The following is a 24555-nucleotide window of genomic DNA, read 5'->3' on the forward strand; positions in this document are numbered from 1 at the left end:
TAGAAACTAACATAGCATTGAAAGTCAAATATACTTTGAAAGACAAACAAACAGAGAAAAAGTGAATTTGTGGTTACAAGAGGCAGGGGATGAGGGGAAGGGGAATTGGATGAAGGTGGTCAAAAAGTGCAGGCTTTCAGTTATGAGATAAATAAGTACTAGAGATTAATGTATAACATGATAAATATAGTTAACACTGCTGTATGTTACCTGTGAAAGTGCTTAAGAGTTAATCCTAAGAGTTCTCATCATAAGGGAAAACACATATTTTTTTCTTTTATTTTATGTCTATATGAGAGGATGGATTTCACTAAACTTATTGTGATAATCACTTCATGATGATTGTAAGTCAAATTGTTATGCTGTATGCCTTACATTTATACAGTGCTGTGTGTCTACATCTCAATAAAACTGGAAGAAGATAAAATAAAATCCTGAAAAAAAGAAACAATTGTCCTTAACAAGTGGTTTCCATTTTTCCAGTCTTTTCCATTGGACAGTGCAGTGGTGTGTGTGTGTGTGTGTGTGTGTGCACGTGTGCACACAGTAGAGGATGGGGTGGGAAGCCTCCAGGGCTGTGCTCTTCTGTAACCTGATGTCCCCACAGGTGGACACAAAGGTCAGTCCTCTGTCCCTCTTCCTTTATAGGTAGCTGCACATCACAGGTTACTCAGCAGCCCCAGCTGTGCGCAACTGGGTCATTCCCAGTTTTTCACTCTCCTAATTGTACTGAAGGTATATCTATATCCATCAATCTCTACTTTTTTAGGACTGGTCCCTATAAGTGGAATTTTGGGAACACAATTCGTATGCATTTTTAGGTGTTTGTTGCAGTTTCCAATATCTGGGGTCTCTTCATCAAGTTTGAGCCTTGTTTGGGAAAGCAGGGGCTCTGGAGAGCCTGGAGGTGCCATTTGAGGCAGGGAGGCAGCTCAGTAGGGAGTGGAGGCCTTTAGGGTGCCTAAGAGTGACCCGCAGAGCCAGGAGGGCCCACCCCAGTCCCCTGGCCCCAGGTTTCCTGCCACAGCCCCTGCTCCATTCCCAGGAGCACATCTCATTCTGGCCCCTTCCTGTGACACACCCAGCTCCTCCAGCTCTGAACTCAGCTTCTGAGCAAAGAAACCAGGCCCTGCCTCCCAGTCAGCAGAGGGTTCAGGCTGGGCCACTCCCTCCCCCTCCAAGCCCAGCCTCCTTTCTCTCAAGAGAGCACCTCTCAGGGCGGTCGGTGAGTTACAGACATGGCCTTGACTGTGCTCAGTCCAGATGGAGTTTTGAGCTGAGACTGCAAGAACCACTGTAGCTTGTGTGAGCAGGAGAGACCTTAACAAAGCACATAGGGGGCTCTGGGAGCTGTGGGAAGGTCAGAGCCTCAGGGTGGGGCTCTGGAGGCAATACAGCCCCTAACCACCCTTCGGGCTCCCCCAGCTGTGACCCCAGCTTGGCATCTGCACAACCCCCAGCCTTGGCACCCCTCACATTCAGCTTCTACATGGGAGGAGCTCTGCTTCCCACCCAAGACCCCAAGTGAGGAGAAGGTGGGGAGCCCTCATCTCCCTCAAAGTAAGGCCAGAGTGAGGCAGGAGATAGATGGGCTCCAGGCTGGGCACTTAAAACTAGCCTCCTGTTTGCATTTCCTGAGACAGGAAGTAGGTGGGCTCCAGGTTAGGCATTTACAGCCAGCATCCTGTTTGCTCTCTGAAACGGAAGTAACAATAGGAACAGGGTAAATAGCCAGGTTTTGTCTCCTGTGGACACCTTAAGATAACAGTCATGGCAGGGACAGAGAGGGGCTAAACCCTGTTGGAGTGAAGATCAAGAGGTCACATATTTCCCGTCTTTGGGGCAAGGGAGATACTGCACATGCGCAGAAAGGCTCCTTGGGGGTCAAGAGTCAGGGAACAATGCCATGCCATAGTGAGTCTTGTTTCTCCCGGACACCTTCACGTCAAGATCCATCTTGGCTGAGAGATGCGTGCGCACCTAAGGGGAGGGTCCTGAGACAAATTAGCCACGGGGGACAAAGCAAGATGATTGGCCAGAAGGGAGACAAAGCCCTGGAAAACTGCCCCCTTATAAAGGATTTAAACTTCCCAAAGGTGCAACTCTCTGAGTTCACCCGTGCGTCTTTCTGCATGAACTTTGCTTTTCCAATAAACTATTTATTTTTCTCTTTACCTTCTGCCTCCTCTCTTGAATTCTTTCCTACAAGGCAGGCAACAACTAGGGATCCAGGCCCTAGCCACTGGCCCCTGTGTTCTAGTGGTTAGGACTCCTAGTCTGGGAACTAAGATCTTGCTTCCAGGTACTGCTCACTGCTGCTTACTGCAGGCTGCCGCTTACTACTATGTGCATCTGAAATCAAGAGGGGGCACTCTATCTGTGGCTGTAGGCCAGCCACCTCTCTCTTTTCTGCCAGGAGATGGTTCCCCATGCACAGAATGTAAATTGTCACAGGGAGTACACTCAGGGCTCCCCAGGGAGAGAGACGCCCCTGCTGGAACAGGGAGCAGCTGGGGTGGAGAGCAGTGAGGACCACGGGGCAGGGTTGCCACGGTGGCGCACTGCTGTCAAGGTTAGGGATTCAGGCTCGGTGTTGGTTTGTAAGAAGTGGTCCTGATTCTTCCCAGTGTTGTTTCCATTAAAAATTAAATTCTTCTCCAGAAACTGACTTTCAATATTGATGCTGGCATCCCACTCCTGGGCATATACCCAGAGAAAACCATAATTCAAAAAGACACATGCACCCCAATGTTCACTGCAGCACTATTTACAATAGCCAGGTCATGGAAGCAACCTAAATGCTCATCAACAGACGAATGAATAAAGGAGATGTGGCACATATATACAATGGAATATTACTCAGCCATAAAAAGAAACGAAATCAGGTCATTTGTAGAGATGTCAATGGATCTAGAGACTGTCATACAGAGTGAAGTAAGTCAGAAAGACAAAAACAAATATCGTATATTAACGCATATGTGTGGAATCTAGAAAAATGGTACAGGTGAACCGGTTTTCAGGGCAGAAATAGAGACACAGATGTAGAGAGCAAGCGTATGGACACCAACGGAGGAGAGCGGCGGTGGTGGTGGTGGTGGGATGAATTGGGAGATTGGGATTGACATGTATATACTAATGCATATAAAATAGATAACTAATAAGAACGTGCTGTATAAAAAATAGGTAAAATAAAATTCAAAAAAAAATTTATGCTCGCCCCCCTGGTGGCTGTGAGACCCTGAGATGCTGTCTCAGGGCGAGCGTACAGGGAAGGTGGGAGGTGCCCCAGGGAGCTCAGAGCAGCTCACTTTGGCTCCTTGGAAGGAGGGAGGCCCTTTCCCGGGCGACCTGACCTGTGGTCCGAGGAGGAGATGGCACTGTGCACGGAGCTCCAGGGTCAGCTCTCAACACTCAGAACTTCATCATCCTCAGGCACAGGCTCATGTGCAGCTCCAGGGATGCCCTGGGTCTGATGGCGTGAGGCCCAGTGCTGTTTCCCACCTCCAGCCAAGGGACACCCCACCCAAAGGGAGGGTGGAAAAAGGCCTTCTGGAGAATCATCTGAGTCTGACGGAGTTGAGCCCTCAGCAGAGGGAACAGAGTGGGCAGAGGCAGGGAGCCCAGGGCAGCAGCGGGCTTGCAGGTTCATATCAGCAGGTACAGCTAAGGATGATCGAGTCCTTACCTGGGTCTCTTTTTGGGACATGAATCATCTCATTGAATCTCTTAACAACTCCAAGAAGAAGGTAAAAACACTGTCCCTGTTTGACTGATGAAGAAATGGAGCTTAAAGAAGCTGCCCCCTTTTCTGCCCCACAGAAAGGCAGAGGCAGGATTTGAACCCAGTGTTCAGTAGATGTCTGCAGGGCCCACTTGACGAGCAGGCGGCGACAAGATGCTGCTGCAGGGGGACAATTCAGCTCTGAGGATACAGGAACCTTTACTCCTCCTGCCTGTAGAGAAACCTCTTCCTGCCCGGATATAAGCTGAACCTGGGACTGGGAGTGTCCCTAGTGACCAGGGCAGGCCATTCCTGGTCAACAGGCCTAGTCCTAGCCATAGATGGTGACCCTGCCCCAGAGGTCAGTGATTTCTCAAGGTCTGGGGATCCAAGCTCTGGAGGAATCCAGGGAGAAGCAGTGTGGAAGGATCACAGGGTCCAAAGGCAGACAGACTACAGTCTAGTCCCTGCTCAGCCTCTCTTAGCTGGATGCTCCCAGCAAGGCAGTGAGCCTCAGTGGCTCCATCTCTAAAATGGAGAAAATAACTGGCACTGCTTAATGGGTTTTGGGAGAATTACTGGAGAAATGCCGTGTGTAATTCTTGCCTGGCGCCTGGAGCGCATTAAGAGCAAAATGGAAAGCAGTCACATTGGTGACCCTTTATTCAATGTGTCTGTTTTAATTTTTGTTGACTTGGTGTCACCTTTAAGAAACTGACGCCAAATCCAAAGTCATGAAGATTTGTTCCTATGTCATCTTCTATAAGTTTATAATTTTACCTCCTAAATTTAGGTCTTTGATCCATTTTGGATGAGTTTTTAAATTTTATGTTAGGCAACGGGCCACCTTCATTCAGACACTCATAATTTTATGTGTCTGCATGTGTACGGAAGGGCTTCTTCCATCCAGTGCACTACCTGTAGTTGTTATTTGTAAGTTTTCATTGGATTCCAAAGGATTGAAGAATAAAAGGAAATTAAATAATCCTCAAAGAAATTCTTTAAGGATATAAAACATGTTCTGAGGAAGATTAACTGGTAAAACGTTTGAAGTGGGACAGTGTGATTGTCACAAGAGCCACTCACTGCCCTCTGGTGGTCATGTGAGGAATGGCAGGCGTGCTGAGGGTTCCCTGGTTCTGTGGCAAAAGAAGCCGCCTTCAAACTCAGATATCTTCACAGAATTGCAGGTAGATCAAAACCAAATTTGTAAGATTCAAGGTTTAGGGGGGGATCTTTCCAGTGCAAGTAATTTTCCTGTTCTTTCACACTATGGAAAAATAGGCTTCTTCCCAAGTGCAGTATGTCAGGGAGCATTTATGGAGCCCCTGAGTCAGGCACTGGGCTCCAGGACAGAAAGTCAGTGCCCCCCAGGACCCACAGGGGATGGGGTGGGAAACACCTGGCCTGCATCACAGCTCTGTGTGTCTGGTTGCAAGTAAATAGAATACCAAACCAAAGCATATTTATGGAATCTTTCCGATTATATTAACACTAAACCATTTTTTTTTAATTTGAAAACTATCACTCAACATATCTATACTTTTATCTAAACTAGATGGGATCATCCTATATTCCTAGTTACTTTTTCACTTTATATTAGTACTTATCCATGTCATTAAAACTTTTCGAAAATATGATTTTAATAGATACATAGTATTCCTTAATAGCTTATATATAAATTACATAAGTGTCAGCTTCACAATAGAAATATTGTGCCAAAAACTTTCAAATTTTAACCTAAAACTTGTCTTTTAAATTTATTTTAATGAGAATTCCTCTGAAGAGCTAAAATTCTTATGAAAAGTAAGTTATTTGGAATCCTTTTTCCTTTCATCTGTTATGCCTTATTATCATTTACTTCTAAAGACTCTTTCACTTTCTTGATATTTTTGCATTTAACTTTTCACTGAGATAACATTTTAAATTTGGTTTTTAAGAATTTCAAGAAGGACCCTGATGTACATGGATGCAAAACTCCTCAACAGAATATTAGCAAACCAAATTCAAGCATACATTAAAATCATGATTAAGTGGAATTTATTCTAGGGATGCAAGGATGATTTAATATCTGCAGATTAATCAGTGTGATACACCACATGAACAAAATGAAGGATAAAAGTCATATGATCATCTCAATAATTGCAGAAAAAAATTTTTTGACAAAATGCAACATCTATTTATGATATCAACCCTCAACAAAGTGGTTATACATGGAATACACTAAAGGCCATATAAAACAAGTCCATAGCTAACATCATATTCAGTGGTGAAAAGCTGAAAGGTTTTCCTGAAAATCAGGAATAACACAAGGATGCCCACTCTCACCAATTTTATTCAACATAGTATCGGAATACTACCCAGAGTAATTAGGCAAGAAAAGGAAATAAAACGCATCCAAATTGGAACAGAAGAAGTAAAACTGTCACTATTTGACTATGGTATGATATGATGTGAAACCCTAAAAACTCCACCAAAAAATAACTATTAGAACTAATAAACAAATTCAGCAAGGTTGCAGTATATGAACTCAGTATACAAAAATCTGTCACATTTCTCTACACTAATAATAAGCCATCAGAAAGAGAAATAAAGAAAACAATCCCATTTACAACTGTATCCAAAAGAATAAAATACCTTGAAATAAATTTAACCGAGGAGGTGAAAGACCTGTACACTGAGTCATGGAGTCTGAGACGTGGAGTCTGGGGCCACACAGCCTGGGTTCAAATCCCAGCTCATTCACTGGCCTGCTGAGTGACCCTGGGCAAATCACAGAATGGCTCTGAGCCTCCTATTTCTCAAACGTAAAATGGAAACAAAAACGTATCTCCTCACAGGGTTGTGAGAGGCTCCAAGGAAATGCTTATCTAGACAAGGAGATTGGAGGGGCTCCAACAGCTTCGCCTTGTGTGAAACTGTCCTGGAACTGGGCCCTCCTGACCCTGTGGGCAGGGGTCAAGAGTGGAGCCTGGGAGCCAGATGGGGCTGGATGAGAAGCAGGGCAGAAAAGCTAGGGGGCTGGACCAAGTGTTCACTACTGGTTGTGGTTCAGGGAGGGGAGGCCACCTCCTTTCCAGACCTCAGAGTATGGCCTGGGCCGAGGGCCCAGGAGGGGTGGTGCATGATCAGAAGCCATAACTCCAAACCCCCAAGCAGGGTTGGAGCCTTCCTGGCGAGAACGTGTCTCTCTGGTCCAGCCTCATGCGTGATGGAGTGCTTCTCCCAGAGTTCTCCATCTCCTACAAGGCACAGAGCTGGCGGAAGTGAGAGGGGGCAGTCCAGTAAACCACACATTACTGACTATCAAAATGACACAAGGACTAACAGGACATTGAAAATCTACTATATTCCAAAAAAAAAAAAGACACAAGGAGAGATGAGGCAGGGGATGAGAAGCAGAAGTACAGGGCACCTCTCAGGCCTTTAGGAGAAATGTGTCAGAAACGTCTCCACACCAGCTCAGCGGAGCCCACAGGAGGAAAATGAATGGAAAAGCAGGTTGTGTGGTCTAATCTCTCCAGTGCCAGCCCCAGAGTCTCAAGTCCCCAGCCACCAGCCCTACTGTGCACAGCCAGACACCAAGAGGAAGAAACACAGACCCTGCCTTAGGAAGACCCAGCCAGACCCCATGTTGGGGGTCACTCAGCATGGTCACATGGTTGTTATGGACTCAGCCCCCTCTCTCCATGCTCACATCCCCTGTCCTCACAAAAACATCCATGGGCTTTCTGGGGCACTTGTGCATATTAGAAATTTTAACGGTAAAAGAGGGGTGAAGACACAGTCAGGAGGCATGACCGTGAGGTGCTCTACAAATTACTGAAGACCTTAAGTCCTTGATACTCAGGATTTTTAAAAAGTTTTCTTAATATGTAAATGGAAAAAGGAGACCCATTTAGTAAATGGTGCTGGGACAATTTGGTATCCATATGGGAAAATAAGTTTGATCCCTACTCCACAAAACACCACCAAACCAATAACAGACACATTAAGAACCTACATTTGAAAGAAACACTTTACAACTTTTAGAACAATTTTCGATGAGGGAATTTTTTTTTATTGAGGTATAGTTGATTTACAATGTTGTGTTTGTTTCAAGTGTACAGTAAAGTGATTCAGTTATTCAGTGATTCAGTGCCTGAGGTGCTTCCTCATACAAAATTCACTCCATTTGGGAGGCTGCTGGGTGATGCCCACTACTCAGAACAACTAACCATCCTGAGAACCCACAGAAGCATGTAGTAGGTGCTCAGTGGATGTTTGTTGACTCAATAAATGACTGTAATGGGACACAAAAAGCAAGTTTAGAGGCTAGGAAGGGATACCCAATCCTGTCTTCAAACAGGAGGTCTTGCTTCTTTTTGGTGTGGGTGGATGAAACAGGGCTTGGGAAGGCAAGAGGTGTGTCAAGAATTCTTTTGTACGGCTTCCCTGGCGGTGCAGTGATTGAGAGTCCGCCTGCCGATGCAGGGGACACGGGTTCGTGCCCCTGTCCCGGAAGATCCCACATGCCGCGGAGCGGCTGGGCCCGTGAGCCATGGCCACTGAGCCTGCGCGTCCGGAGCCTGTGCTCCGCAACGGGAGAGGCCACAACAGTGAGAGGCCCGCGTACCGCAAAAAATAAAAATAAAAAAAAATTCTTTTGTAAATAGAGGACAGTGGGGTATGGGAAGTGGATGTGAGCAGAGGACGCAGCGCTGGACCCTCACCCCTGCTCTCTGTGCATCACACTGCCTCCCACCCCAGACACAGGGTGAACAGCTCACAGGTTTCTTGGAGAGGATGGTCACATGACCTCAACCTGGCCAATCAGCATGTTCCATCCTCCCTAGACACTGTGATTTGCTCAGGGCTGGGTGAGTGGCCAATCAGGGCCCAGTGCAGGGCCTCGCGCTGGAATCGTGGAGAAGAGCAGCTCTATTTCTGTTGGGACTGGAAGGGATGTGACATCAGCCTGTGAAAGTTGCTAGGGACATGACGTCAGCCTGTGGCTATTTGAGCAGACATGACGTCACCCTGTGGCAGTCGGTGGCCATCTTGCTCCCATAAAGTCAGAGCCACCTGTGTGAGGTTGACACCAGTAAGCAGGGCTGAGAGGTAAGAAGAGACGGTTCCTACTGACGTCCCTGAGCTCCAGCTGCAGCCCTGCCGGAAGCCAGCTGCCTGTGGACTTAGTTACATAAGTCATTCTCTCCCGCCTTTTTTGTTAGCCTGTTTGAGCCACCTTGGGTTTTCTGTCCAGCTGGCTAAGTGGAGACCCTGGAACTGCAACAGTGTGGGTTTTGTCTGACTTCAGGGAAGAACTGCCAGATAACACTGTGAGACTCCAGTTTAATCTGGAGGTACAAATGGATTCAAGCGGTATCTGTTGGGGCCAGCTATTAATTCTAGGATTACCCAAATTATTCCTCACAGGATAAGTCCTGTTAAGGTAGCAACCGATGCCCCCATTTAGAGGACAAGACTGAGGCTCAGAGAAAGGAGGTTACCGGGCTACAGTGAGGAAGTGTGGAGCCAGACACAACCCAGACCCTGCTTCTTGAGCTCTGGGAAGCCACATGGTGTGGCTTGTCAGTGTGACAGGGCCTAAGGCACCCAGCCCCATGCTGGCTACTGTGGGAGCCTGAGGCTTGGTAATTGCCATGTGTGCTTTGAGACTCACAGAAGCAATTCACACTGAAGGGAGGAGGGGGAACTTTCTTCATCAGCCCCCCACACCCTCTGGCTCCCTCACACCCTGCATCCCTTTCTCTTGCTTTGCATGACAATTACAGAGTTATGCTCATGTGACCACGTGGGTAGTCCTCCATTCATGGGCTGCCATCTGGAGCTGCTACAGGGGAGGCCAAGAGCCTTTGGGAAATCCCCACCCTACCTGGGACATCTCCTTCCTTTGGGCCTTGGTGGGGATCTATTCCTCACTTGCTCACCAGACTTATTTTCCAGAACGTGTAGGGAACCTCAATCAGTTTGGAAGAGAATGCATCCGTCATTGTCCTTTCCACATCTCCCTTGAAACTCTGCTCCTGTACTCCTTCCTCCACATTGTGGCCTCCTGTGGTGCCACGGGAGAGACCGAGCTGACAGTGAATTAGCTCAGCACGGAAAGGCACATGTAAGGTGAGATCTGACAGCTGGGAAGCTCTGTTTACAAGGGCGCTTGCTCTTCATGATGTAGAGGCTGTAGAAGCCCCCAGGGGTCTAGAAGCAGTGCTTGGGCCAAAGTGACTGCACAGGTGTTTTGATGGCTGGAAGCTTCTATCTATGGTGGCGGTGGGGCGAGGTCCCTGAGGCTCTAAAGGCCCACTGTGTGCAGGCTCAGGGGGCACAGAGAAGAGAATGCAGAGGCCCACCCTGGAGGTGTTCACAGACTAGATATGGGTGAGCCAGACAGGCAGACAGGGCCCCATAGCACCTGAGCTTCTTTCATGGGTGAAGGGTGTGGGCACAAAGGCAGAGACCCAAGTCTGCTGGGAAACTGGTGAAGGACAGATCATTTTCAACTGAGATTTGAGGGCTGCATCAGTTAGTTGTGTGTTTGGCTGAAGTGACAGAAATCGCTACTAAGCGTGACTTAAACTACATAGTTAAACTACTTAACTGCATACTTAAACTACTAAACTACTTAAACTGCATCTAACATTTAATGTTTAAAGACAATGTGAGAGATGGGAGCTCCAGAGGTGGTCTGGTGGCCCAACAATATCATCAGTGACTCAGATGCCACCCACCTCTCTTCTCCACCATTACCAGAATGTTGGCATCAATCCCTCATGGATGCATTATGGCTGCCTCTGTTCCAGCCATCATGTCTGCATAGTTAACCCTCCATCCAGAAGCAAGGGGGCACCTTTCCCCTGCCTACCTCTTTCTTTTCAGGAAGGAAAATCTCTCACAAAAGCCCCTGTAGACTTCTTCTAGGATCTCACTGGCCAGAACTTGGTCACAAGTCCTTGTCCTGACCAATCACTAGTAGGAGAATCAGTTGCCATAACAGAGTTGGAATGACCATGATTCCTCCTCAGTGAGCATCCACAGGAAGAAGGCAGGGTGGGCTGGGCAAAGCCTCTGGGTAAGCAACGAACACCGTCCTGCCATAAAGGGGAAATGACGCGGGAGCTGAGGGCTCGAAGGAAAGGCAACAGGAGAGCAGAAAGAGAAGCACAGGCAGAGGTGCAGAGGACGACCTGGGGGCTTGGATCACTGGTGGTTCCTTGCTGCAGGAACACAGCTCAGGTGGGGAAGGTGGACAGGGCCTTGTATGACCTTTTACACCTGGAGCCCTGGAGCGGGGCAGTCCTTGGGCAACGGGGAGCTGCTGGGAGGTGCTGAGCAAGAGAGGGAGGGCAGGAGCAGATTGGAGATTGCAGTGCACAGAGGCCCCTGTGCTTAGGAGCCGAGCAGAGCCATTCTGTGGTGGGCAGCAATGTTGCTAATAAACTCCAGAGGCCTCTGTTCAAACAGACAATTGTAACTGACAAGAGGGAGTAAACGTGGTCTTAATGAATGGGTTTGCTAGTGGCAACCGCCTGTTTCTGGATGTTAGACCGCCCACTCTCAGCCGGTTCTTAGACAGCTCTGCTGTCACACCTGCTACACCCACACCTCTCCTCTCCCACCTGCCCGCTGCCTGGCCTCGGGCCCACACACCCCAGGGTGCCTGAAACAACCCAGCGCTTTGGGTTGTAATTAACACAGGGTGCCCCCACGTCTGAGGGTGAAGGTGACTGGGTTCCAGTTTACAGAGGGGAAAACAGAGGCTGGGCATGGGTGAGGGGCTCGCTGTGAGTTGGGTGTGTGTGTGGGTGGGATCCCAATCAATCATCCCCTTTATGACTTCAGAGTGGGGCAGCCTCCCTACCCCCAGCCAGGATGCTGGCTAAACCGAGGGGTTCAGAGCTGTGCTCACCCCAGCCCTGGACCTGGGGGTTGGGGAGGGAGGGCTCTTCTCTGTGTGATGCTCCCTCCTGCAGAGAGCACACAAGAGACCCCACAGACATATCATTCCTTCCTTATGGCCTGAGCCTCCCACGTCTGCATCAGGAGTGCCCTGACCCGTGGGGACCACAGCCCACAGGAGCACACATGGGCAGGTGTGCCCATGACTGAGAGGCCAGTACCCCCCAATTAAGGACCCCCAGTGCACAGACAATCACATCCTGGAATTGAGGGGAGACCCGGGGTCAGGGAACCAATTCCGTCCTTAAAGGGCAAGCTGTTGTCATTCAGGGGGCTGATGGGTTTTTTAAATTAAATTACACATTTGCAATCCCATACAGTAGTCAACCCCCTTTCTCAGCAGCCTTGTAGCCCTCAGCCTGGCAGCTTTTATTTCTCTCTGGGACCACATTGTTAACCTCAAATTGAGTCCCATTATGGACATAAATACTGTCCCTTTCCTGTCCCTTCAGTATAAGAGGCCACCCCAAACTCCCCCTCCCTTCCCCTTGTCAAGGCCTCCACACAGGTGAGCATGGCTCTTTTAATGCCGTTCTGCAGATTTGTGAGCGAAGGATTTAGAATAATAAGGCGAGGAATGGCTGCCCCACGTGGCAGGGCGAGTGGGCAGGTGGTGATAAGTCACCTGTAAAATCTCAGCCGACTGAAGTGTCAGCAGCAGCAGAACAGCAGCCAGGGGCTGAGCGCGTGCAGAATAAGTGGATTAAGTGTGTTCATCCAGCAGCCTCTGGGGTGGTGGGCCCTGGAGCACGACTCTAAGTGTGGAAGAGGGAGGGTCCCCAGTGCCTGGATCCCCACCTTCTAGAAATTGGGGTTGAGATGTGGCTTTGAAATCAGAACACTAGGGTTCAAAGCTGGCTCCACCACTTAGTTATAAAAGCAAAACGAGCCTCCGTTTTCTCATCTGTAAAATGGGAGTATTGAAGTCTCTCCCTCTCAGGGTGGGGAGGGGTTTAAATGGGGCGACAGGTAGAGCACAAGGGCTGGCTGGGCCAAGCATGCACCCAGGCACGCTGTTACGACCACTGTATTCCGGGGCAGAGCCTGCACACTTTTCCCATAAAGGGCTGTTTTAGGCTTTAAGAGACCTGTGGCCTCTGTCACAACTACCGCTCTCGGCTGTTGTAGAGCAAACGCAGCTTCGGCAATAGGTCGTCCATGCTCCCACCCCTGCTTACTGAGATGCAGATTATTGGATATGATGGTCACATAACACTGTTGGTTTTAGGTGTCCAGCATCATGGTTTGATACATGTACATATTGTGAAGTGATCACCCACAGTAAGTTTAGTTACCATCCATCACCACACACAGCTACAGATTTTCTTGTGATGAGAACTTTGAAGATCTACTCTCTGAGCAACTTTCATATACACAGCACAGTGTTAACCGCAGTCACCATGCTGTACATACAAGCCCAGGGCTTGTGTATCTCACAGCTGGAAGTTTGTACCTTTTGACCATCTTCACCCACTTCACCCGCTCCCCTCAAAACCCTGCCTCTGGTAATCACCACCCTGTTTTCTGTTTCTATGAGTTCAGTTTATGTCTTCGATTCCACATGTGAGGTAGTAAGTGTCTGTCTCCCTCTGACTTATTTCACTGAGCATAACACCCTCAATGTCCATCCATGTTGTTGCAAATGACAAGATTTCCTTCTTTTTTATGGCTAAGATTCCATTTTATATGTATATATGCATATAACATATACGTCGCATTTCCTTTATCCATTCTTCTGTCGATGGACACATAGGTTGTTTCCATGTTACTGAACACAAGTTCATGTGCCCAATGCAGTGAGGCCAAACAAACTGAACCAGCAGAGTTTGGAGCAGAGAAAGTTATTGCAGGGGCAGCAAGGAGATGGGTGGCTCATGCCTCCAAAACTCCAAACTCCCCGGAATGTTTCAGCAAAGCATTTTTAAAGGTCAGGTGAGGGAAGAGATGGTCTCAGGTGTGTGATCAGCTTGTGCACGATTATCTGATTGGTTGATGGTGATGTCACAGGGGTTAACTTTATCAGTCCTTAGGTGGGCGCCAGTAGGTCTGGAAGCTCATGATCAAGTAGTTAACTTTTTCCACTTGGTGGGGGATTTTAGCATCTGAAAAACTCAGGAAACATGCATGAGATACTATTATCTGTCTACTTCAGAGAGGAGTTACAGCAGGGGATATGGGGGAGGGGTCTGTCCCATAGGGTCCTTCTCAGTTACATCCATATCTTGGTTATTGTAAATAATGCTGCCATGAACTGCTTTCCACATCCATTCCGGGCTTGCAGCCCTGCTGTCAGCATAGAGCTGGCAGCAAGGACACTGGCTGTGGGTCCTGGGTGATAGCAGGGCACGCCTGCTCCTTCTCTGTGCCTCAGTATCTTCATCTGTAATGGAGAACTGGTAACAGGCCCCCCAGGAAAACTCACTAAGACCCTGCTGTGTGACCTTGGGTATTTTTCTCCATGGAACATATCACCTCCTGACTTTCCATGTATTTTACTTATTTTTCTGTCTCCCCCCACCCCAGGCTGTTTGCTGCGTGAGAATGGAGACCCCCTTGCTTCACTCCCCACTGTGCCCAGTGTCTGGAGCCTGCCCAGTACACAGTAGGGCCTCAATGAAAGTGCACTGGCTGTGTGGATTCTGAGGTCACGGATAAGGACGTTCCAGGCAGCGATGGTAAGAGTCGTTGACTCACTACTTACTGAGCCTCCTGTGTGCCTAGCACTGACTTGGACGGCAGGCCTGGCACAGAACGAGATGCACAGTGAGCACATGGCCTGTTAGGAGGACACGTGCTGTGAGGACACGCAGGGCTCGGGGAAGTCAGGAGTGCAGGGTGTGGGGGAGAGGGCTGAGGGGGGACAGTGGTGGGAGAGGAGACAGGAGAGTTGGGGGCCAAGGTCGTGCAGGGCCTGTGGCCCCTGTGAGGACTTTTCCTCTGGTGGTGGGAGCTATGGCTGGGTGCGCAGCACGGGGCCGGCCCTGAATGCTGTGCAGGAGTGAAGCGGGCGAGGGCTGGGGAGCCTGTCCCTGTAGATCATGCAGGCAGGGAAGGCTCCTCTGAGAAGGTGACATTTGAGCTGAGCCTTTTATGGATGCTGTTTCTACCTTCTGTAAACTTGGTGCTTTACATATGCAAGGCACTCCCTGTTCTGAGTCACCTTGACTTGGCCTCCTGCTCCCAAGAGGAGTCCTTCTAGTGCCCAATTTTGTTTTTTTGTTTTTTTTTTCAAGTCACTCGGCTTGTGGGATCTTAGTTCCTGGACCAGGGATCGAACCCGGGCCCCTGGCAGTGAGTCCACTGTGTCCTAACCACTGGACCACCAGGGAACTCGCCCAGGGCCCACTTTTCAAATACAAACCAACCACCTCCTCTGTTGGGGACTCGCATTCTGAGGCACTGTCCACCTGCCCTGCTCCCCCAGGGTCAGGTCCCAGGCTGCTTGGGACCACACAGCCCAGGGCCCATGAAGTCACTCAGCCCGGCCGGCCTTAAGCCTGCTCACCCTGCCTGCCGCTGCCTCCACAGAAACACGATGAAGGCTCCCATCCATCCCCAGCTGCGGGCTTCGCTGCCTCCTGCCCTCCCCGTGTGCCCCCGTGTGGGGAGGCCCTGCCTGCTGTTCCGTCCCCTCTCCCGGGAGTGTGAGTACAAATGCTCTTTTCAGTGGCAGTTTTCTCCTGATCTGCTGCCCTTAGTGAATCTCAAATTTTCTACTAAACATTCTATTTTAAACCAGCCTAGGAGACACTTTGCAGACACAGAGTAAACAATTGAAGAACAAATAAACTGTATGCCTTTTTACAATATCGTCAACAAGTTTAATAATTTAATATGTATTAGAATTCCTTTTCCCATAAAATCCCAGACTACATCAGGGTGGAGGGTGTATAAAAATCACATGAACAGGACCAGACACCTGTGAGGTCCTTACTTTCCATCTCCTCAGACTGAGGGCCCAAGGCTAAGCTTGACCGAGTCCCAGTCTCTGCTTTCACACTGTGAGTGAAATTTGGTTTGTTTTTCAAATTAAACTTTTACACTTGTCAGCGTAGCAGGGAGATTGTTGGTTCAAAACTCATCTTTCCAGCAATAATCAAGTTATACCACACATGAGACAGCCTGTTCCCTGGGTTATTTGACTAGAATCTGCAGATATCAACAGGGATAGAGTCAGGGAAGCACATTTCAAAATGAGCTGCATCTCTGGGAGAGAGTGGGGCTGGTGCCCCTGGAAGGTAGCAGCTCCTCAGTCGGGAGCATCTGTCTTCCCGCATTAGATTTCCAGAGAAACGCCCGGAGAGGACAGCGGGCTGGAACTGAGCTTTGCTGCCACCCATGGAAGGGAGGGCTGGAAACGTCAGTTAACTGCAGTCCTGGGAGCAGCCAGACCGAAGGGAACCACAAGAAATGTGCCCTCCAGGACTGCTGTCCTACTTAGGAAAAGGCTCCGCAGCTATAACAAAGGGCCCACGGCAGAGTGGCAAACGGAAGCTGGCATCCCTCATGCTGGGTCTGGAGGCAGACAGTCCAGGGGTGGTCCAGGAAGCTCCTGTCCCTGTCGCCGTGTCATCCCAGAGGAGTTGCCTCGACCATATGGGCAGGACTGAGCTCCAATCTCAGAGCTCACATTCCCAGTGGCAGGACAGAGGGAGAAGAAGAAAGGGCCTGCTTCTCTCTCCTAGGACATATTCTAGAAGTTGTGCAAATCGCTTCCCTTCCTGTCGTGGAGGGAGAGTTTGGTCATACGAGCAGCCTCGCTGCAGGTGGGAACTCTATAGTCATGGGCGGCCGCATGACCAGCTAAAGGTCGGTGCTCTGGGAAATGGACAAGGCTATTGGGAGCCACCTGGACGCCTCAGCCCCACCCCTTCTAATGTTCCCTCCCACCACCTGACCACTCTTGACCCTAAGGTCATGTTTTATGAGAGATTGTCCGTTAGACAAATTGCATTAAGCAATTCATAATTCAGGAACCAGTTGAATATCATGGGCTGGTGGGTGTTTTCATGAGTTTTGCTGGCAAATTGCCGGTGGGGCTCCGACAACGACCCTGAAGCTCTCTCCCACCCAGAGCCCACTGGGCACCAGAAGCCAGAGGCATCTTGTCCGGTGGAAGGCAACCATGTCACTCCCTGCTCATGGATCCCCTGCTCTTCAGAACAAAACCCACAGCCCTCCCTGTGGGACTGAGCTTGGACTAATGAGGGCGACCAGAGGCAGCCGTGGCCCAGTTATCCCAGGCCCAAGGCTCACAGAAGAGGAGACAGCCTCGTGAGCACAGTGTTCCATCATCGGAGCTGACTGCTTTCCAGGCCTGAGCTGGGGGTGTTTCAGTTTGGAGATGCAGGGCACAGTACACCAATGGGGGTGGTCCTGGAAGCAGGGGTTGGGGGGCCGATCCAACCCCCCACTCCCCAGCCTCATTCCCGACCTCTGTCCTGTGTGTGCCTGACACTCCAGCTTCCTCCTGCCAGGGTGCCTGCCCTCCAGTCCCTGTGGTCAAACCCACGCATCAGGGCCCCACCGCATAGGGGAAAGGGAGAGCCTGACTCCTGCATGAGAGTCAGGAAACTCAGCCGCACAGGGACTTGACCACACCATACACAGGCTGGTTCACAGGACCTTGTTATCCTATTATGGGCATCTCAGTCATAATTCACACATGCCTCAGGACCAAAAGTTCTGCTCGGGCCGTCTGAAAATGTTCGGTAATGTTAGTGCAGGAAGGTAATACACACTTTCTGCATTTCTGCCCTGCAGTGCAGCAATTGTTGCTGTTGGAAGTCATCGTGCTAATTCTCTTAGGTCATTTTTCCATTTAGTTGTTCTGAGTAACTCCAAGTACTACATGACTATGTGCATCTCAAACTGGAAAATTCACAACCCCAATTCTGTGCAGGGAGGATGCAAAACAGAGTGTGATACATCTTTCTGGAGCATCAAGCTTAATAACAAGACTTGGAAGAACCAAGGAGTTGATGAGAACTATCCCCCTCCCCCACCAACATGGAAGACAGAAGAGTGGGGGAGGGGAGAAGTGCCCAGGAACGGCAGTCCAGTCTCTGAAGTTTCACCCAAGTCGGGGTCAAGGGGCAGACCTGCAGCCAGGGTGGCCTCTCTTCTGGTCTCCCAGGCCACTCTAGACCATCCTCTGAGCTGGCCACGTGTTTGAACACAATGCTTCTGAAGGCCGTGGAGGTTCTTGATCCCAGGTCCCAGGTCCCAGGGAGCATGGCCTGACCTTCCTGCTTCAGTCATCCATGGGGTGTTACACTGGGCTCACTTTGTGGTGATGCTTCTTGCTGGGCAGCCTACAACATAGGTGTTTTAAAATAAAGTTCCATGTTCTCCCAGCCACCCACTGCTGTGCCTGGCTGTGGCCAGAGGGAGTGGCTGGGAACACACTCTCAGGCTGCCCAGCATGGGAGGAATTTCCAAGGTTGGACACACCTGGAGGGCAGCAGGTTCCCTCTGGGGCTCCAGTCCTGCTGCTGGTGCTGCTGGTAGAGGTGGAGGCCGCAGGGCCACACTGGGGGCTGGGCTGGAGGTAATGGTCCTCACCTCCAGGCTGGTCGGGGATTGGCAGTCTTGCTGGTCTTCTGCCCTGGCTTCTGGTCCTCCTGCAGCTGCTCACTTTCTTCCTGGTAGAGCCACGTGGGGAAGAGTGGTTCACTCTGTGTGGACACCTCAGGGAAGGCTCAACTTCATGGCTGTTGAGGTCAGCGGAAAGGGAGGACCTCACGCTGATGGTGCAGCCCCCCACCTCGGGTTCCTCAGAGCTCACACTGTCGTGCCTCCTGCCTGCTCCTGAGTCTTGGATCTGGTCCCACCTCGAGCCCAGAGTCCTTATCACAGGACAGCTCACAGTATGGCCTGAGTGGCTCCTCCTACCCCATGTTCACCCATGGATGCCTCATTAGGTCAGTGAAGGTGCTTCTGTCACTAGGGTTGAGGGTCACCTTATCTTTTAAGAGATTTTTTTTATCTCTGAGGAGAAATACAGTGGGATGGGGTATTGCCCTTTTAGGATTCACTGCCACAGCTCCCAGAAGTCCCAACACCCAAAAGGCAGGGATCCGGTGACCATGGAGTAGAAAACTATTCCCAGACTCCATACATCCATTGCAGGGCCGTCATAGCTCTGCCCCAGGAAGAGTTCCAGGGCAGCGTAAGCGGGGCTGCTGCAGAAGGTATCAAGTTTGCCACTCTCTTTACGTTCATTGCTGAAGGCCAAAGTACATAATTTTGATGTTTATCTCGGCATCAGAGAGGAGGTTCCTTGGCTTCAGGTCCCGGCAAATGACGCCCCTCTGGTGGCAGGGCTGCAGGGTGGAGACCACCTGCTGGAATGGGCCTCAGGCCTCCACCTCTGTCATGTGGCCGTGGTCCTCCAAATGACTGGACATGTCCCCCCCACTGAGGTACTCCATCACCAGGAACATTGTCTCCTTCGTGTCAATCACCTCCAGTAGCTTTACAATATTGGGGTGATTCAGAGACTTCATACTGTTCACTTCCCGGAAAAGTTCCTGGAGGCTGGAGGAGCTCTGCTACCTTTTCTTAATGACTTTGACAGCCACCTCCCAGTCAGAATGTGCCAGGCCAACTTCACCTTGGCGAACCTACATTCATCAATGGTGTGGAGGATCTCGTAGTTGTCAATATGAGCCTCCTTGTCAGTAGAGAGGGTTGTGAGGCCCTGCATCATGGTGACCTGCTGACTACACTGACAGATAGCACTAACTAGCAATGCTAATTATGCTAACTAACAATGCTAGCTATACTAACAGTGCTAAGTATGCTAACTATACTAACAGTGATGACTAATACTAATGATACTATGCTAATAAACTATTAACTTTACCAGTTACACTAACTATACCAATGATACTAACAATGCTAACTTTATTAATACTAGCAATACTAACTAAAAAAATAATTTAAGATAAAATGAGAAAAAGAACAAAGGAAAAAAAGAAAGCAGATTGAAAAAATTTAAAAATTGAGAAGAAAAAAATTTTAAATAAAAGAAAAAATGATAAAAAAGACAAAAATAAAAATGAGAAAAAGGCAAAGAAAAAAGAAAAATAAGAAAAATAAAAAAAGAGTAGAGAGAAAAGGAAAATATCAACAAAATGACAAAAATATGGAAAAAGCAAGCTAACTGTGGGTCCAAGTCCGTCAGGTCACCAAAAACAGCTTCCTGGGCTCTAAGGACCAAAAACCTGGGCCCAGCTGGGGACATATATAGGTACTTTTGTGAATTTAATCACAGTGGTGCCCTGTGAGTTCAGAGCAAGTAACACCAATCACAGCTGGGGACAAACCACAGTGGTTTTCTCACTTTTTGGGTTCAAGACTCCTTTACACTAGGAAAAAGGATGCCAAAGAGGTTTTTCTTCATGTGCATTATTAGAGATTGGTATTCACTTTGTTAGAATTTAAAATCTGTAGGATGCTTCCATGACATTTTCATTTCTAGTTTGTAAATCTGTAATAATTTTAAAGACCTCATAATGTCTACACTTGAAATAGACAATTCCTTTTCCTTAAACTCTGGTCTCAAAATAATGTTACAACTTAACTGACTTCACGATACTATAGGAAAATGCTCTGTTGCATAAGACGTGATAAGGTACATTATGAATGTCTATGAAGCTGAGAGAAGCTTTGCTAGGAAGATCATGAGCAGATGTCTTATCAGGACCCTCAGAGGCCAGATGACATGGGTTGATGTATTTGAAGTGTTGAAGGAAAGAAGCTGTCAACCAATCATCTTATATCTAGCAAAACTGGCCTTCAAAAATGAGGGAGAAATTAAGACATTCCCAGTTAATCGAGAGTGGAGAGAGTTCTTAACTGCCAGAACTGCCTGCAGCAGGGAGTCCTTCAGGTTTGAGTGAAGGAACCTGGACAGTAACTCAAAGTTTTATGAAGAAATAAAGATCTCTGGTAAAAGTAGATAGTTGGGTGATTAGAAAAGCTAGTACAATTGTAGCTCCACTTTTTGTTTTCTATTTGATTTAAGAGACTAATCTATAATAAAAAAAAACTCCACAATTATCAGTCTGGTTTTGGACACACAGTGCATAAAGATGCAATTTTATGACATCAGTAACTGAAAGGGGGTGGAGTCAGAGCTGTATATGAGCAGGGGTTTTATATGTTATTGAAATTAAGCTGGTTTAGAAATTGAGCTATTTGTAATGAGGTGGATAGACCTAGAGTCTGTCATACAGAGTGAAGTAAGTCAGAAAGAGAAAGACAAATACTGTATGCTAACACATATATATGGAATTTAAGAAAAAAAATGTCATGAAGAACCTAGGGGTAAGACAGGAATAAAGACACAGACCTACTAGAGAATGGACTTGAGGATATGGGGAGAGGGAAGGGTAAGCTGTGACAAAGCGAGAGAGAGGCATTGACATATATACACTACCAAACGTAAGGTAGATAGTAGTGGGAAGCAGCCGCATAGCACAGGGAGATCAGCTCGGTGCTTTGTGACTGCATGGAGGGGTGGGATAGGGAGGGTGGGAGGGAGGGAGACACAAGAGGGAAAAGATATGGGAACATATGTATATGTATAACTGATTCACTTTGTTATAAAGCAGAAACTAACACACCATTGTAAAGCAATTATACTCCAATAAAGATATAAAAAAATTGTTTTAAAAGAAATTAAGCTGGTTTAAATTGGCATTAGAGTGTTATAACTTTAGGATGTTATTTGTAATCTCATGGTAACCACAAAGAAAATAGCTATAGAATATCCACAAAAGGAAATGAGAAGGGAATTAAAATGTTTCACTACAAAAAATCAACTAAATGTAAAAGAAGATGGTCATGAAGGAAACGAGGGACAAAAAAGTCATAAAGCATATAGAAAACGAAGAGCAAAATGACAGAGGTAACTCTTTCCTTATCAGTCATTACTTTAAATGTAAATGGGTTAAACTCTTCAGGTGAAAGATTGACAGAATGGATAAAAACATATAATGCAACTATTTGCTACCTATAAGAGACTCACTTTAGATCCAAAAAATGGAGAAAAGTTGAACTCAAAAGGATAGAAAAAGATAGTCCATGCAAATAGTAACCAAAAGAGAGCAGGGGTGGCTGTACTAATATCAGACAAAATAGACTTTAAATCAGAAAGGGTTACAAGGGACAAAGAAGGGCATTATATGTTAATAAGAGGTTCAATACAGCAAGAAGATAAAATCATAAACATTTACACACCTAATGACACCATCAAAGCACATGAAGCAAAAGCGGACACAACTGAGAGGAGAAATAGTTCTACATAATAGTTGGAACCTTCAATACCTCACTCTCAATGATGGATAGAACAACTAGACAAGATGAGTGAGGAGGTAGGGAATTTGAACAACACAATCAACCAGTTCGGTCTAACAGACACACACACCAACAGAACACACATTCTTCTCAAGGGCACATGAGGCCTTCTCCAGGACAGACCATGTGTTAGGCCACAATTAAGTCTCAGTAGATTTTACAAGATATCATACAAAGTATCTTCTCCAAGCACAATGGGATAAAGTTAGAAATCAGCAAGAGAAGGAAAAGTGGAAAATTCACAAATTTGTGGAAATTAAACACACCTTAAAGAAACTTTGTGTCAAAGAAGAAAGCGCAAAAGGAATTAGAAAATATTTAGAGATGAAGGAAAAGGAAACACAAACTTACGAGAAACAACAAAGCAGTGCTAAGGGGAACATTATAGCCATAAACACACTACAATAATCTCAAACCAATAACCTAACCTCATGCAACTTAGGAAACTAGAAAGGAAAGAACAAACTAAACCCAAAGCTAGAAGAAGGAAGTTAATAATAAAGATTAGAGCAAAGACAAAGTAGAGAATAGAAAAACAGAGAAAATCAACGAAAACCAAAGTTGGTTTTCTGGAAAAATTAACAAAGCTGACAAGCTGTTAGCTAGACTGACTAAGAAAAAAAAGGGAAGACAAATTATTAAAATCCGAAGTGAACATGGGGCAAAAAAAAAAAAATGATTATAGAGAGTACTATAAATAATTGTTCTCTAACAAATTGGACAGCTAGATAACATGGACAAAGTCCTAGAACTACAAACCCTCCCAAGACTGAATCACAAAGAACAGAGAATCTGAATAGATTCATAACTAGTAAGGTGATTGGATCAGTAATCAAAAACCCCTCTACAGAAAAAGCTCTGTGCCCAATTGATGGCTTCACTGGTGAATCCTACCAGACATTTAGTGAAGAACTAACACCAATCCTTCTCCAACTCATCCAAAAAATTCAGGAGAAAGAACACTTCCTAACTACTTCTATGAATTATAATAAACTGGTTCCCTGAACTCTGTTAGCTGCTCTAGTAAATTACTCAAACCCAAGAAGGGGGTCGTGGGAACCTCTGATTTATAGCCTGTTGGTCAGAAGTACAGGTAAGAACCTAGGCTTGCAGTTGGCATCTCAAGTGGAGGCCGTCTAGTGGGACAGAGCCCTTAACTATCTCCAGGTAGACAGTGTCAGGACTGAGCTGAATTATAGGCACCCAGCTGGTGTGGAAGAGTTGCTTGGTGGTGCAGCAAACATCTGCCACCACACACACACACACACACACACACACACACACATGCACACACACGTTGGAACTGGGTACTAGAGTCATTACCAGGTGAACTCACCGTGTAAAACAGACCCTGCCACAGACTTAGTACACAAGCACTTTTCAGTACATGTGCTGGTCTATAAAAAATTTGAAAAAAATATGACAGTGAGGAAGGTGGAAGGGGGATAGATATTATGAGACCAGCCATGAGCTGATAACTGTTGAAGTTGGGTACGTGGGGATGGGGGTCATTATACTGATTTGCCTACTTTTGTGTATGTTCAAAGTTGTCCACAAGAAAAAGTCGAAGAAACAAAACACAAGAGTAAAGTGAATGTGTTGCCTGCATCACTGGACTCCTGCTAATTTAGGTGGTGAGTGGGGCGTGTGATAAACCGTGGCTTCTCTGAGGTGGGCTCACAGGGCTGGACACACTGTCCACCCTCCACAGCCACGACACAGAGAGGGGTTCACATCAGATCCATCGTCATGGTTATGCACCCTCTCCTGGGTGAGAGACCTCTCAGAGAATCTGATCACAGCCAAGCACCTCACTCGTGGTCAGCAGGCACACACTCAACTGCAGCTCCAGTCATGGAGCCCGTGTGCACTGGCCACAAAGGAACCGGCCACAGATGAGGGCATTTGTGACAGCTGGCTCTGACTTTACAGCTCTTGTGTTCTCCAGCCTGGTGTCTTTTAACCATCTGGGGCTGTGCTGGCTTGGGGAAAGAGCTGGCCAACGTGCACTTCAAGGTCAAGAAGATAGGGCTTCCCTGGTGGGGCAGCGGTTGAGAGTCTGCCTGCCGATGCAGGGGACATGAGTTCGTGCCCCGGTCTGGGAAGATCTCACATGCCGCGGAGCGGCTGGGCCCGTGAGCCATGGCCACTGAGCCTGCACGTCCAGACCCTGTGCTCCGCAACAGGAGAGGCCACAACAGTGAGAGGCCCACGTACCGAAAAAAAAAAAAAGAAGATAAATAGGCCAGGAGATGTGCTGTGTTTCCTGCAGCGCATGGCTGAGAGAAGACAAGGTCCATGTGTCACTGGGGGTGGTGTGGGAGAAGTGGGGAGAGGCTGGTCAAAGGGTAAAAGTCACAGTTCTGTAGGCTGAGTGAATCTAGAGATGCAACGCACAGCACGTTGACAGCAGTTAATGACACCGCGTCATGTGGGGAAAACTCGCCGGGAGAGTAGACTTGAGGTGCTCAGACCACACCAAAAAGGGATAGTTATCTGAGCAGATG

The 24555-nt window shown here is 47.7% G+C and overlaps 1 pseudogene; it reads right to left on the bottom strand.

Moving 5' to 3' along the window:
* Nucleotides 1-18167: 18167 nt before the first annotated feature.
* On the bottom strand, nt 18168-19394 carry LOC149748606 (serine/threonine-protein kinase MARK2 pseudogene; annotated as a pseudogene).
* Between the last annotated feature and the right edge of the window lie 5161 nt (nt 19395-24555).

Source organism: Delphinapterus leucas, chromosome 8, assembly GCF_059928025.1.
Source record: "Delphinapterus leucas isolate spDelLeu-1000000601 "Yukka" chromosome 8, BTC_Dleu_Yukka2, whole genome shotgun sequence".
Taxonomy (NCBI): Eukaryota; Metazoa; Chordata; class Mammalia; order Artiodactyla; family Monodontidae; genus Delphinapterus; species Delphinapterus leucas.